This window comes from Podarcis pityusensis, assembly GCF_964106645.2.
Source record: "Podarcis pityusensis genome assembly, chromosome: 18".
Classification (NCBI taxonomy): Eukaryota; Metazoa; Chordata; class Lepidosauria; order Squamata; family Lacertidae; genus Podarcis; species Podarcis pityusensis.
Window position 1 is genome coordinate 4,597 of NC_138043.1, and position 13,068 is coordinate 17,664.

Sequence of the window (13,068 nt, forward strand, 5' to 3'; positions counted from 1 at the left end):
TCTAAGGGAATGCTCATAAACGTATAAAGTGCTTATCTGTAGAACACCCCTCTTAGCATTACAAACTGCTGCAAATTTCCAAAACGCATACAATTACATGCCAGTATTTGTCAATGTAAATGTAATCAATGTAAATGACTTGTAAATGATTCAACTGGCTTTTGGTTTTGGCACCCATTGCAGGCTCAGCCCACTTAGTCTTGTGCCATTGGGGCTCTTAGCCTATGTGTATAGCAAAAGAGAGTCTTCAATCTTTGCAGTTGATTTTTAAGGGCTGACACAACCACCCCCAAACTGTATTAAGACAGTATTAAATGCTAAAGATTCAATTTTTTGACAGACCGTGGGAAAGTGCAATCTCCCTGACCATCGAGGAATAGAGTGTTCACTGGGAGGTTGCCAGGGTTACAGGTGTGAGGAGAGGAAAAGAGAGACTTCACCCAGCTGTTTGAGCTGAAATCCACCTTTGGAGAAGGCAGCCTGCACCTCTGGAAAGGACCAGGCCGTGTGGAGGTGTACTGTGCGGTCTTACCCATTTAAAGAGATAGCTAGGTATTGCCCACCATTCCCTTTGCTCCTTGCTGCTAAGAATCTTTTCCAGCGGATGAAAGTGCATTGTAACTTCATGGAGATGTCTGGGAGCTGCCTTGCCTCTTTTTCTTCTCTTTCCTTTGGCTGCCACGCTGCTGGTGAATCAAGTGTTTGGTTGAAGGAGCTGTTTGGATCTTGTGCCCAAAGATCCCCTTTCCTGCTCTCACCCCAAAAGGCAGCATCAGGAGGGCCCTGGCACTTTGGAGGCACTGGCATCTGGTCTGAAAAGATCCCCCCTTCTCCCTCCCTCTGTCCGGCAAAACTTCCCTTCCTTGTCCTCCCCCTTTTTGGGAGAAGGAATTCAGCACAGCCCTTTGAGACCTGAGAAATATCAGGGGGGTGGATTATTTCAAGAACTGAAAGAGGGGTCCGTGTCAAAACAGGCATAGGATCTGCCAAGCTCAAATTAATGTGCAAGGAATAATAAAGATGCTTACAGAAAGCGAAGTGACTATCCCATCATACAACTAACTGTAAAGAAGGCTATTTCTCTCTCTTCTTTCTGAAGCCCTTTCCAAAGAATGATGGTATATAAACCTCTGGAAGGGACCCCAGGGGTCATCCAGTCCAACCCGCTGCATCGCAGGAACGTGAAGGAGTCCCATATGGGGAACAATCCTGCAACCTTTGAAGGCTACTTAGGAAGCAAACATAGCCGTCCACTATTCTTGACTGGAAACAGAGGAAGTTCTACTTACATCCTCCCTGGGAGCATTTCAACAGTCAGGGGGAGACCCTGACCCCTAAGCCTAACTCCAAGCCTCTCCCGAACCCTGACCCTAACAAAAACCCAAACCCAAACCCCTAGACTAACAACAGCAGACTTACAACTTCTGACCTTTGTCAAGGGTGTAGGGACCCCTGACCATTAGGTCCAGTCGTGGCCGACTCTGGGGTTGCTCCACACATCTCGCTTTATTGGCAGGTGTACAGCTTCCAGGTCATGTGGCAAAACATGACTAAGTAGTTGGCCATCATACAACTAACCTGGAGGTATGTTTCTGTTTCTTCTTTGTGTGGCACTTTCCAGCTCTTAGGAATATGCAGGCGTCCCTTATGGAGATTCCCCTGCAACCTTGGTGTTCACAGTACCAAAAGGTGGTAGCATTTAACTGTTAGGTGTCACAGCTAAAAATGAGGCACATTTGCCATCATACAACTAACTTAAAGGAATGCTATTTCTGGTTCTTATTTCTGAAGCACATTCCAAAGAATCATATGATGGTGTATATATCTAACTGGAAGGGACCTCAAGGGTCATCCAGCCCAACCCACTGCAAGGCACGAATATGCAAGAGAATAACCACCAACCTTGGTTGTGCTGTCAGTGTTGCCCTATCAAATGGCACTTTTAAGGCACTTTAAACTGCAGCTGCAAGTTGCGCCATGAAGCACCCCTTGCCATCCCCTTTTGCTGACTGGGAGCGGAGGAGGTGCTGCTTACAGTCTCCCCAGGAGCATTTCAACAGTCAGGAGGTGGCCTGAAGCCTTCCGGGGGATTGTACATCTGCTAAGTACATTTATGCCTCCAGAAAAGGAAACAACCATGAGCCTGCTCTAAGGGAACGCTCATGAGTGTATAAGTGCTGTTCTTTAAAACACCTCTCTTAACGTTACAAACTGCTGCAGGATTTCCAAAATGCATACATCCGTGCCAGTATTTGTCAATGTAAATGATTCTATTGGCTTTTGGTTTTGGCCCCTCTTGCAGGGGCTCAGCCCACTTGGTCTTGTGCCATTGCGGCTCCCAGCCTAGGTGCGCAGCAGGGGGGAGTCATAAATCTTTGCACAGTTGATTTTTAAGGACTGACACACAAACACACCCCAAAACTGTATTAAGACATTACTAAATGCTATGGTTTCCATTTTTGGCGAGACCGTGGGAAAGTGCAATCTCCCTGACCATCGAGGAATAGAGACTGTTCTCTGGGAGGTTGCCAGGGTTACGGGTGTGAGAAGAGGAAGACACTTCACCCAGCTGTTTGAGCTGAAATCCCTTTGGAGAAGGCAGGCTGCACCTCTGGAAAGGACCAGGCCGTGTGGAGGTGTAGGGACTGTGTGGTCTTACCGATTTAGAGAGATAGCTAGGTATTGCCCACCTTTCCCTTTACCTCCTGCTGCTAAGAAGCTTTTCCAGTGGATGGAAGTGGACTTAGGTAGATGTAGCATTCGACATAAAGGAATAAAGCAGAGCCCATGCAGGCAACCCATCTTTTTCCGCTGCAGCCTCGCCTCTTTTTCTTCTCTTTCCTTTCGCTGCCACACTGCTGGGCGAATCAGGTGTTTGGTTAAAGGAGCTGTTTGGGACTTGTCTCAAAAGTTGCCCTTTCCACCTCACCCCACATGGCAGCAGCAGGAGGGCACCTCTTCTCCCTCCATCAGGCAAAACTTCCCCCTTCCTTCTCCTCCCCCTTTCTCTGAGCAGGAATTCAGCACTCCCCATAGAGACCTAAGAAATAACGGGGGGGGGGCGCGACTGAATAGGGGTCCGTGTAAAAACAGGCACAGGATCTGCAAGCTCCAATTAACGTGCAAGGAATAATAAGTGAGCTCACAGGAAGTGAGGCTACTTTCCCATCATACAACTAACTTTGAGGAACACTATTTCTCTTTCATCTTTCTGAAGCCCTTTCCAAAGAATAAGGATGGTATGTAAACCTCTGGAAAGGACCACAAGGGTCATCCAGTCCAACCCGCTGCACCGCAGGAACATGCAGGAGTCCCTTATGGGGAAAAATCCTAACATCTTGGTTGTGCAGCTAATGTTCCTCTCTTAAACGGCACTTTGAAGGCTACTTCAGGGATCCCCACCTCTCCTGCAGCTGCAAGTTCAGCCAGGAAGCAAACATGGCCATCCACTATTCTTGACTGGAAACAGAGGAAGTGCTGCTTACATCCTCCCTGGGAGCATTAAGGTAAAGGGACCCCTGACAATTAGGTCCAGTCACGGACGACTCTGGGGTTGCAGCGCTCATCTCGCTTTACTGCCCGACAGAGCCGGCGTACAGCATGACTAAGCCGCTTCTGGCGAACCAGAACAGCGCACGGAAATGCCGTTTACCATCCTGCCGGAGCGGTACCCATTTATCTACTTGTACTTCGAACTGCTAGGTTGACAGCAGCAAGGACCCTGCAAAGGGAGCTCACTCCGTCGCGGGGATTCGAACCGCCAACCTTCTGATCACCAAGTCCTAGGCTCTGTGGTTTAACCCACAGCGACACCTGCATCTCCTAACTTTAAGGAATGCTATTTCTGTTTCATCTTTCTAAAGCACATTCCAAAGAATCATATGATGCTGCATTTATATCTATATCTGGAAGGGACCTCATCGGTCATCCAGCCCAACCCACTGCAAGGCAGGAATATGCAGGAGAATAACCACTAACCTTGGTTGTGCTGTCAGTGTTGCCCTATGAAATGGCACTTTTAAGGCAATTTAAACTGCAGCTGCAAGTTGCGCCATGAAGCACCCCTTGCCATCCCCTTTTGCTGACTGGGAGCGGAGGAGGTGCTGCTTACAGTCTCCCCAGGAGCATTTCAACAGTCAGGAGGAGGCCTGAAGCCTTCGGGGGGATTGTACATCTGCTAAGTACATTTATGCCTCCAGAAAAGGAAACAACCATGAGCCTGCTCTAAGGGAACGCTCATGAGTGTATAAGTGCTGTTCTTTAAAACACCTCTCTTAACGTTACAAACTGCTGCAGAATTTCCAAAATGCATACATCCGTGCCAGTATTTGTCAATGTAAATGATTCTATTGGCTTTTGGTTTTTGGCCCCTCTTGCAGGGGCTCAGCCCACTTAGTCTTGTGCCATTGCGGCTCCCAACCTAGGTGCATGGCGGGGGACAGTCTTAAATCTTTGCACAGTTGATTTTTAAGGACTGACACACACAAACACACAACCCAAAACTGTATTAAGACATTACTAAATGCTAAGGTTTCCATTTTTGGAGAGACTGTGGGAAAGTGCCATCTCCCTGACGATCGAGGAATAGAGACTGATCTCTGGGAGGTTGCCAGGGTTACTGGTGTGAAGAGAGGAAGAGAGACTTCACCCAGCTGTTTGAGCCGAAATCCACCTTTGGAGAAGGCAGGCTGCACCTCTGGAAAGGACCAGGCCGTGTGGAGGTGTACTGTGCAGTCTTACCGATTTAGAGAGATAGCTAGATATTGCCCACCGTTCCCTTTACTCCTTGCTGCTAAGAATCTTTTCCGGTGGATGGAAGTGGACTTAGGTAGATGTAGCATTCGACATAAAGGAATAAAGCAGAGCCCATGCAGGCAACCCATCTTTTTCCACTGCTGCCTTGCCTCTTTTTCTTCTCTTTCCTTTCGCTGCCATGCTGCTGGGCGAATCAGGTGTTTGGTTAAAGGAGCTGTTTGGATCTCGTCTCAAAAGATCCCCTTTCCCCCTCTCGCCACTCTTCTCCCTCCCTCTGTCAAGCAAAACGTCCCCCTTCCTTCTCCTTCCACTTTTTGGGAGAAGGAATTCAGCACAGCCCATAGAGACCTGAGAAATAACGGGGGGGGGGGGCTGATTTATACTAGAACCGAAAGAGGGGTCCATGTAAAAACAGGCAGAGGATCCGCCAAGCTCAAACTAAAGTGAAGGAATAATAAGGGAGCTCACAGAAAGCGAGGCGACTTTCCTGTGTTAGGCTGCAACTAACTTTAAGGAACGCTATTTCTCTTTCTTCTTTCTGAAGCTCTTTCCAAAGAATAATGATGGAATATAAACCTCTGGAAGGGACCCCAAGGGTCATCCAGTCCAACCCGTTGCATCGCAGCAGTCCCTTATGGGAAACAATCCCGCAACCTTGGTTGTGCAGCGAATGTTGCACTCTTAAATGGTACATTGAAGGCTACTTCAGGGATCCACACCTCTTCCGGAGCTGACAGTTCACCCAGGAAGCCAACATGACCATCACTATTCTTGACTGGAAACGGAGGAAGTGCTGCTTATTCTTCCTGGGAGCATTTCAACAGTCAGGGGGAGGCCCTGACCCCTAAGCCTAACCCCAAGCCTCTCCAAACTAGAGTTACATGTGTGAGCATGCAAGCAGGTAAACCAAGAGTTAGGGTGTTGCCCCAGTATCTCCTTGCCAGGAACTGGAGGGTGATCATCAGCAATGGAGGCAGAGCTAACTAGTTCACCCCTTCTCTTCCCATCCCTGAGTTCTACATCAGGGGTGAGGAACTTGCAGTCCATCTGATGTTTTTGGACTCCAACTCTGATGATAGGAAGCCATCCCAGTTTCTGATTTGATCCCAGAATGTCCCACTTTTCCTTAGGTAAAGGTAAAGGGACCCCTGACCATTAGGTCCAGTCGCAGACGACTCTGGGGTTGCGGCGCGCATCTTGCTTTACTGACCAAGGGAGCCGGTGTACAGCTTCCGGGTCATGTGGCCAGAAGGACTAAGGCACTTCTGGTGAACCAGAGCAGCGCACAGAAACACCGTTGACCTTCCTGCCGTAGCGGTACCTATTTATCTCCTTGCACTTTAACGTGCTTTCAAACTGCTAGGTTGGTAGGAGCAGGGACCGAGCAATGGGAGCTCACCCCATCGTGCGGATTCGAACCGCCGACCTTCTGATCGGCAAGTCCTAGGCTCTGTGGTTTAACCCACAGCGCCACCCGCATCCCTTCTTTCTGACCTTTGACCCCTAGTTAAAAACTAGACTTTCCGTGGCCTTCTTTACTCCAAGCCCAAATTATCCAGGTTGTTGTGCACCTGTCTAGAAGTACCAAACATCTCGTAAAGAGATTTCTCTGCACCTGCGGCCTCAGGTGTGCATTGCAGGGCAGTCCCAAAACAAAACTGTCTTCCTGACCCTGGGGTTAGGGGAATTAGGGAAATTAGGGTATAAAGACTATACTTTTTGGGAAGCCTGTTTATTCTGACATTGGCGTTGGTGAAGGAAACCACAGACTGATCCTAGTGAAAGCGCACTCTTTTAGGAGACAGGGGTCCCATCCCAACGCTCACCCTCTCTAACCCAGAGGATCCCAAGACAATTTGTCTCCTACCATTCTCTGTATGGGTGCTGCTCCTCTTCCGGGCAGGCGCTGAAGGTGGGATGAAGACCTTTTCCACCGTGATTGGGGGGGGGAAGACAGACTGGGGGGAGAACACAAAGCGTTCCCTCTATCTCCCCCTTCTGCCCTGAAGTGTGTGCAGGGAAGCCCACTCACTTCAGATACCCTCGTTTTTCCCCACCTTTTTCTTTACCATGCATAAGTAGACTTGTGCCTGAAACATAAGGCTTATAATAAATCCACAAAACTATCAGTGGACCTGATTTCTTTCAGATGAACTGAATGAGTAGGAGTATAAAACAGGCACCCATCGTTTGTATTGCTATGCAAGACAGAATAAAGTAGCCGGCAGGGAAGGGAAAGTGGTTGGCCATCATACAACTAACCTAGAGGTATGTTTTACTGCTTATTCTTTGTGTGGCACTTTGCAGCTCTTAGGAATGTGCAGGCGTCCCTTATAGAGATCTCCCTGCAACCTTGGTGTTCACAGTACCAAAAGGTGGTAGCATTTAACTGTTAGGTGTCACAGCCTAGTGAGGCAACTTTGCCAGCATAAAGGTAAAAGGACCCCTGACCATTAGGTCCTGTTGTGGCCGACTCTGGGTTTGCGTCGCTCATCACGCTTTACTGGCCAAGGGAGCCGGTGTGCAGCTTCCGGGTCATGGGAACAGCATGACCAAGCTGCTTCTGGCGGACCCGAACAGCGCACGGAAACGGCGTTAACCTTCCTGCCAGAGCATTTGTCTACTTGCACTTTGACGTGCTTTCGAACTGCTAGGTTGGCAGGAGCAGGGACCCAGCAAAGGGAGCTCACCCCATTGCGGGGATTCGAACCGCTGACCTTCTGATCGGCAAGTCCTAGGCTCTGTGGTTTAACCCACAGCGTCCGTAACTTAAAGGAATGCTATTTCTGTTTCTTCTTTCTGAAACCACCAACCTTGGTTGTGCTGTCAGTGTTGCCCTATGAAATGGCACTTTTAAGGCACTTTAAACTGCAGCTGCAAGTTGCGCCATGAAGCACACCTTGCCATCCCCTTTTGCTGACTGGGAGCGGAGGAGGTGCTGCTTACAGTCTCCCCAGGAGCATTTCAACAGTCAGGAGGAGACCTGAAGCCTTCGGGGGGGGGGATTGTACATCTGCTAAGAACATTTATGCCTCCAGAAAAGGGAAAAAACCATGAGCCTGCTCTAAGGGAATGCTCATGAGTATATAAGTGCTGTTCTTTAAAACACCTCTCTTAACGTTACAAACTACTGCAAATTTCCAAGACGCATACAAATACGTGCCAGTATTTGTAAATGTAAATGATTCAACTGGCTTTTGGTTTTGGCCCCTGTTGCAGGGGCTCAGCCCACTTAGTCTTGTGCCATTGGGGCTCCCAGCCTAGGTACACAGCGGGGGAGAGGCTTAAATCTTTGCACAGTTGAATTTTAAGGACTGACACACACAAACACCCCCAATCTGTATTAAGACATTACTAAATACTAGCGTTTCAATTTTTAGAGCGACCGTGAGAAAATACAATCTCCCTGAACATCGAGGAATAGAGACTGTTTCTGGGAGGTTGCCAGGGTTACGGGTGTGAGGAGAGGAAGACAGACTTTTCACCCAGCTGTTTGAGCTGAAATCCACCTTTGGAGAAGGCAGCCTGCACCTCTGGAAAGGACCAGGCCTTGTGGAGGTGTAGGGACTGTGTGGTCTTACCGATTTAGAGAGATAGCTAGATATTGCCCACCGTTCCCTTTGCTCCTTGCTAAGAAGCTTTTCCAGTGGATGGAAGTGCACTTAGGCAGATGTAGCTGCCTTTTGCAACTCCACAGAGATGTCTGGCAGCTGCCTTGCCCCTTTTTCTTCTCTTTCCTTTCGCTGCCACGCTGCTGGGCGAATCAGGTGTTTGGTTAAAGGAGCTGTTTGGATCTTGTGCCCAAAGATCCGCTTTCCCCCTCGCCCCACAAGACGGCAGCAAGAGGGCCCTGGCACTGGCACCTTTGGGGCACTGGCATCTTCTCTCAAAATATTCCCTCTTCTCCCTCCCTCCGTCAAGCGAAGCTTCCCCTTCTCCTTCCCTTTTTTGGGATCAGGAATTCAGCACGCCCCATAGAGACCTGAGAAATAAAAGGGGGGCAGATTTTTTCCAGAAGAACTGAAAGAGGGGTCCGTGTAAAAATAGGCACAGGATCTGCCAAGCTCCAATTAACGTACAAGGAATAACAAAGGAGCTCACAGGAAGCAAGGCTTCTTTCCCATCATACAACTAACTTTAAGGAACGCTATTTCTCTTTCTTCTTTCTGAAGCCCTTTCCAAAGAACAATGATAGAATATAAACCTCTGGAAGGGACCCCAAGGGTCATCAAGTCCAACTTGCCGCATTGCAGGAACATGCAGGAGTCCCTTATGGGGAACAATCCTGCAAACTTGGTTGTGCAGCAAATGTTGCCCTCTTAAATGGCACACCTCTCCTGCAGCTGAAGCCAACAAGGCCATCACTATTCTGGACTGGAAACAGAGGAACTGCTGCTTACATCCTCCCTGGGAGCATTTCAGCAGTCAGGGGGAGGCCCTGACCCCTAAGCCTAACCCCAACCCTAACAATGACCCAAACCCCAACCGCTAGACTTACAACAGCAGACTTACAACTTCTGACCTTTGTCAAAGGTAAAGGGACCCCTGACCATTAGGTCTAGTCGTGGCCGACTCTGGGGTTGCGGTGCACATCTCACTTTATTGGCCGGCACACAGCTTCCGGGTCATGGGGCCAACATGACTAAGCCGCTTCTGGCGAACCAGAGCAGAGCACGGAAACGCCGTTTACCTTCCTGCCTGAGCGGTACCTATTTATCTCCTTGCACTTTAACGTGCTTTCGAACTGCTAGGTTGGCAGGAGCAGGGACCCAGCAACGGGAGCTCACCCCATCGCACGGATTCGAACTGCCAACCTTCTGATCGGCAAGTCCTAGGCTCTGTGGTTTAACCCACAGCGCCACCTGCGTCCCTTCTTTCTGACCTTTGACCCCTAGTTAAAAACTACTTTCCGTGGCCTTCTTTACTCCAACCCCAAATTGTCCAGGTTGTTGTGCACCTGTCTAGAGGTACCATTTTCATTAGGGAAAACATCTCATAAAGAGATTTTTCTGCACCTGCGGCCTCAGAGCATAGGCAGGTGTGCATTGCAGGGCACTCCCTAAACAAAACTGCCTTCCTGACCCCAGGGTTAGGGGAATTTGGGAATTTAGGGTAGAAAGGCTATACTTTTTTGCAAGCCTGTTTATTCTGACTTGTTTCTACAGTTGTGTATGCACTGCACACTGGTGTTGGTGAAGAAAACCCTCACCCCTCCATACCCAGAAGATCCCTGGACAATTTGGCTCCTACCGTTCTCTGTATGGGTGCTGCTCCTCTTCCGGGCAGGCACTGAAGGTGGGACTTTGTCCGCCATGATTAGGTAGGGAAGACAGATTAGGGGGGAGAAGGTAGAGCGTTCCCTCTATCTCCCCCTTCTGCCCTGAAGTGTGTGCAGGGAAGCCCACTCATTTCAGAAACCCTCGTTTTCCCCCACCCTTTCGTTTTCCATGCCTAAGTAGGCTTATGCACGAAACATATGGGTGATAATAGATCCACAAAATCTGACATTAGGGAACACAGCAAACCTGCGGGCCTGATTTCTTTCAGATGAACTGAGGAATATAGAACAGACACGCATCGTTTGTATTGCTATGCAAGACAGAATAAAGTAGCAGGCTGGGAAGGGAAAGTGGTTGGCCATCATACAACTAACCGGGAAGTATGTTTTACTGGTTCTGCTTTCTGTGGCACTTTGCAGCTCTTAGGAATATGCAGGCGTCCCTTATGGAGATCCCCCTGCAACCTTGGTGCTCATACTAAGCGCTCACATCCTATGATGCTGCATATATATCTATATCTGGAAGGGACCCCAAAGGTCATCCAGCCCAGCCCACGGCAAGGCAGGAATATGCAGGAGAAAAACCACCAACCTTGGTTGTGCTGTCAGTGTTGCCCTATCAAATGGCACTTTTAAGGCACTTTAAACTGCAGCTGCAAGTTGCGCCATGAAGCACATCTTGCCACCCCCTTTTCCTGACTGGGAGCGGAGGAGGTGCTGCTTACAGTCTCCCCAGGAGCATTTCAACAGTCAGGAGGAGGCCTGAAGCCTTCGGGGGGATTGTACATCTGCTAAGAACATTTATGCCCCCAGAAAAGGAAACAACCATGAGCCTGCTCTAAGGGAATGCTCATGAGTGTATAAAGTGTTTTTCTTTAAAACACCTCTCTTAACATTACAAACTGCTGCAAATTTCCAAAACGCATACATCCGTGCCAGTGTTTGTCAATGTAAATGATTCAACTGGCTTTTGGTTTGGGCCCCTCTTGCAGGGGCTCAGCCCACTTACTCTCGTGCCATTGGGGCTCCCAGCCTATATGCATAGCGGGAGACAGTCTTAAATCTTTGCTTTGCCCCTGCTGTGGAGCACATTGCACAGTTGATTTTTAAGGGCTGACACACACAACCACCCCCAAACTGTATTCTGAAGCACTTTCCAAAGAATCATATGATGGTGGGTGAGTATATATCGGGAAGGGACCTCAAGGGTCATCCAGTCCAACCTGCTACAAGGCAGGAATCCACCCTTCTGCAGCTAAAAGTTCAGGAAGCCCGCCAGGAAGCCCCCCTTGCCATCCCCTTTTGTCCTGCCTGAAGTTCTCGGGCTGATTGCAGATATGCTAACCTCCTGGCAAAGGAAAAACCATGAGCCTACTCTGAAGACTCATAAATGTAGAAAGTGCTTTTCTTTAGAGCACCTCTCTTAACATTGCAAGCTGATGCAAGTGTCCCAAACTGGTGTGAAGTTTGTAAATATTAAATATTCCTACTTTATTGATCTGAATTACTCAAACGGCTTTTAGTGCTGGCCACTACAGCAGGGGCTGATCCCCATTTCTTCTGCTGCTGTTCAATTCACAGTTATCTGCTCAAAAAATCAAACAGAAAGCAATGAAGGGTTGCCATTAAGGCTGGGGCAAGAGGGCAAACTGGGTCTTCTAGACCCAAACTGGGTTTTGGATGCTCCATTAGACAAACCAGCCAGCTCTGCCTCTCTAATTCACTGGGCTTGCTTGCAAATTAATTCTGTTTTTTAATTTATGCCTCTTCCAAAACATTTATCTTAAGATTTAACGTGCAAGTGTACCACTTTTGGATCTCTGGTTGGATTATGTGGATAAATCGATAGATGAAAAATCGGTGCCTCGAGTAATTACCTGTTTAAGCAATGGTTCATCTGAAGAAATTAAGTTTCCAACCCATTGCTTTGTCACCTTTTGATCGCCTAACAAGAACAGGAAAAAGGAGACATACCTCACCAGCATAGGAGAAGCCAGGAGGCACTAGCCTACCCCAATCAAATAAATAAAATTATTTTACTATATTTTTACTGTACTGTACTGTGGTGGTTACGGGGGATGAGGCCAAGCCCCACTTGGGTGGGTGTAATATATCAGGAGTGGGGTTTTTTTAAATGTTCTTATATGTTATATGTTAATATGTCTTTCTATTTTTTCCCTTTTACCTTCATGACTTTTCCGACATCTTCTCTTCTCCCTTCATCACGCGAAGTTTCCTCCTCCTCCTCCTTTTCAGAACAGGAATTCAGCATATAGACCTAAGAAATATCAATAATGTCAATTATTTTCACAAGAAGGGAAAGAGGGGTCCCCGTCCAAGCAGACATCGAATATGTCCAGCCCAGATTCCAATGGAAGAAAGAATCAAGTGGGAAAGGAGCCTCCCTTCCTTAGGAGCCATCATACGGACTAACTGGAAGAAATGTGTTTTTCTTCTTTATTTTTTCTTGTTTATTCTTGTTTCTTCTTTCTGAAGTACTTCCCCAGGAATCACATAATGGTGCATCTAGCTGGAAGGGACCCCAAGGGTCATCCAGTCCAACCCTCCACAAGGCAGGAATCTGCGAAGGAACCACAAGGGTTCATTTAATAATAATAATAATATTAATAATAAGTGGAGGAATTGGGATCTGGAGGAATTAGCTGGTTACAAAAGCACCGCTTCAAGCAGTTTCCAAGACATTAAAGGCGGCCTGAGGGGGAAAGCAATGGAGATCTGCACTTTATTTTATATAAAGAATTAATTATTATCATTATCACAGCCAGTTACTCTGCAGTTGCTTCTCCCCCCAATTCCAATATATAAAAATAGTATACTGCTAAGGCTTAGGGGGGAAGAGGCCGTGTCCCACTTGGGTGGGTGTGATTAATAATAATAATAATAATTTAACATTTAATGATATTAATAATGTATTGCTATTTCCCAGCCACCAACAGAATATTTTTTTAAAACCGACAAAACATCATACACTACAAACTTCCCTCACCCTTTTATAATAATAACAAAAATAATAA

General features: G+C 47.7%; 1 long non-coding RNA gene across 1 annotated transcript; it reads right to left on the reverse strand.

The window, feature by feature from the left end:
• Positions 1-4,741: 4,741 nt before the first annotated feature.
• LOC308467190 lies at positions 4,742-12,813 on the reverse strand. The gene is made up of 3 exons (XR_013981157.1): positions 12,219-12,813; positions 8,337-8,539; positions 4,742-4,939 (listed from the first exon to the last, which is right to left on the reverse strand). It is a non-coding gene; the product is annotated as an uncharacterized lncRNA (long non-coding RNA).
• Between the last annotated feature and the right edge of the window lie 255 nt (positions 12,814-13,068).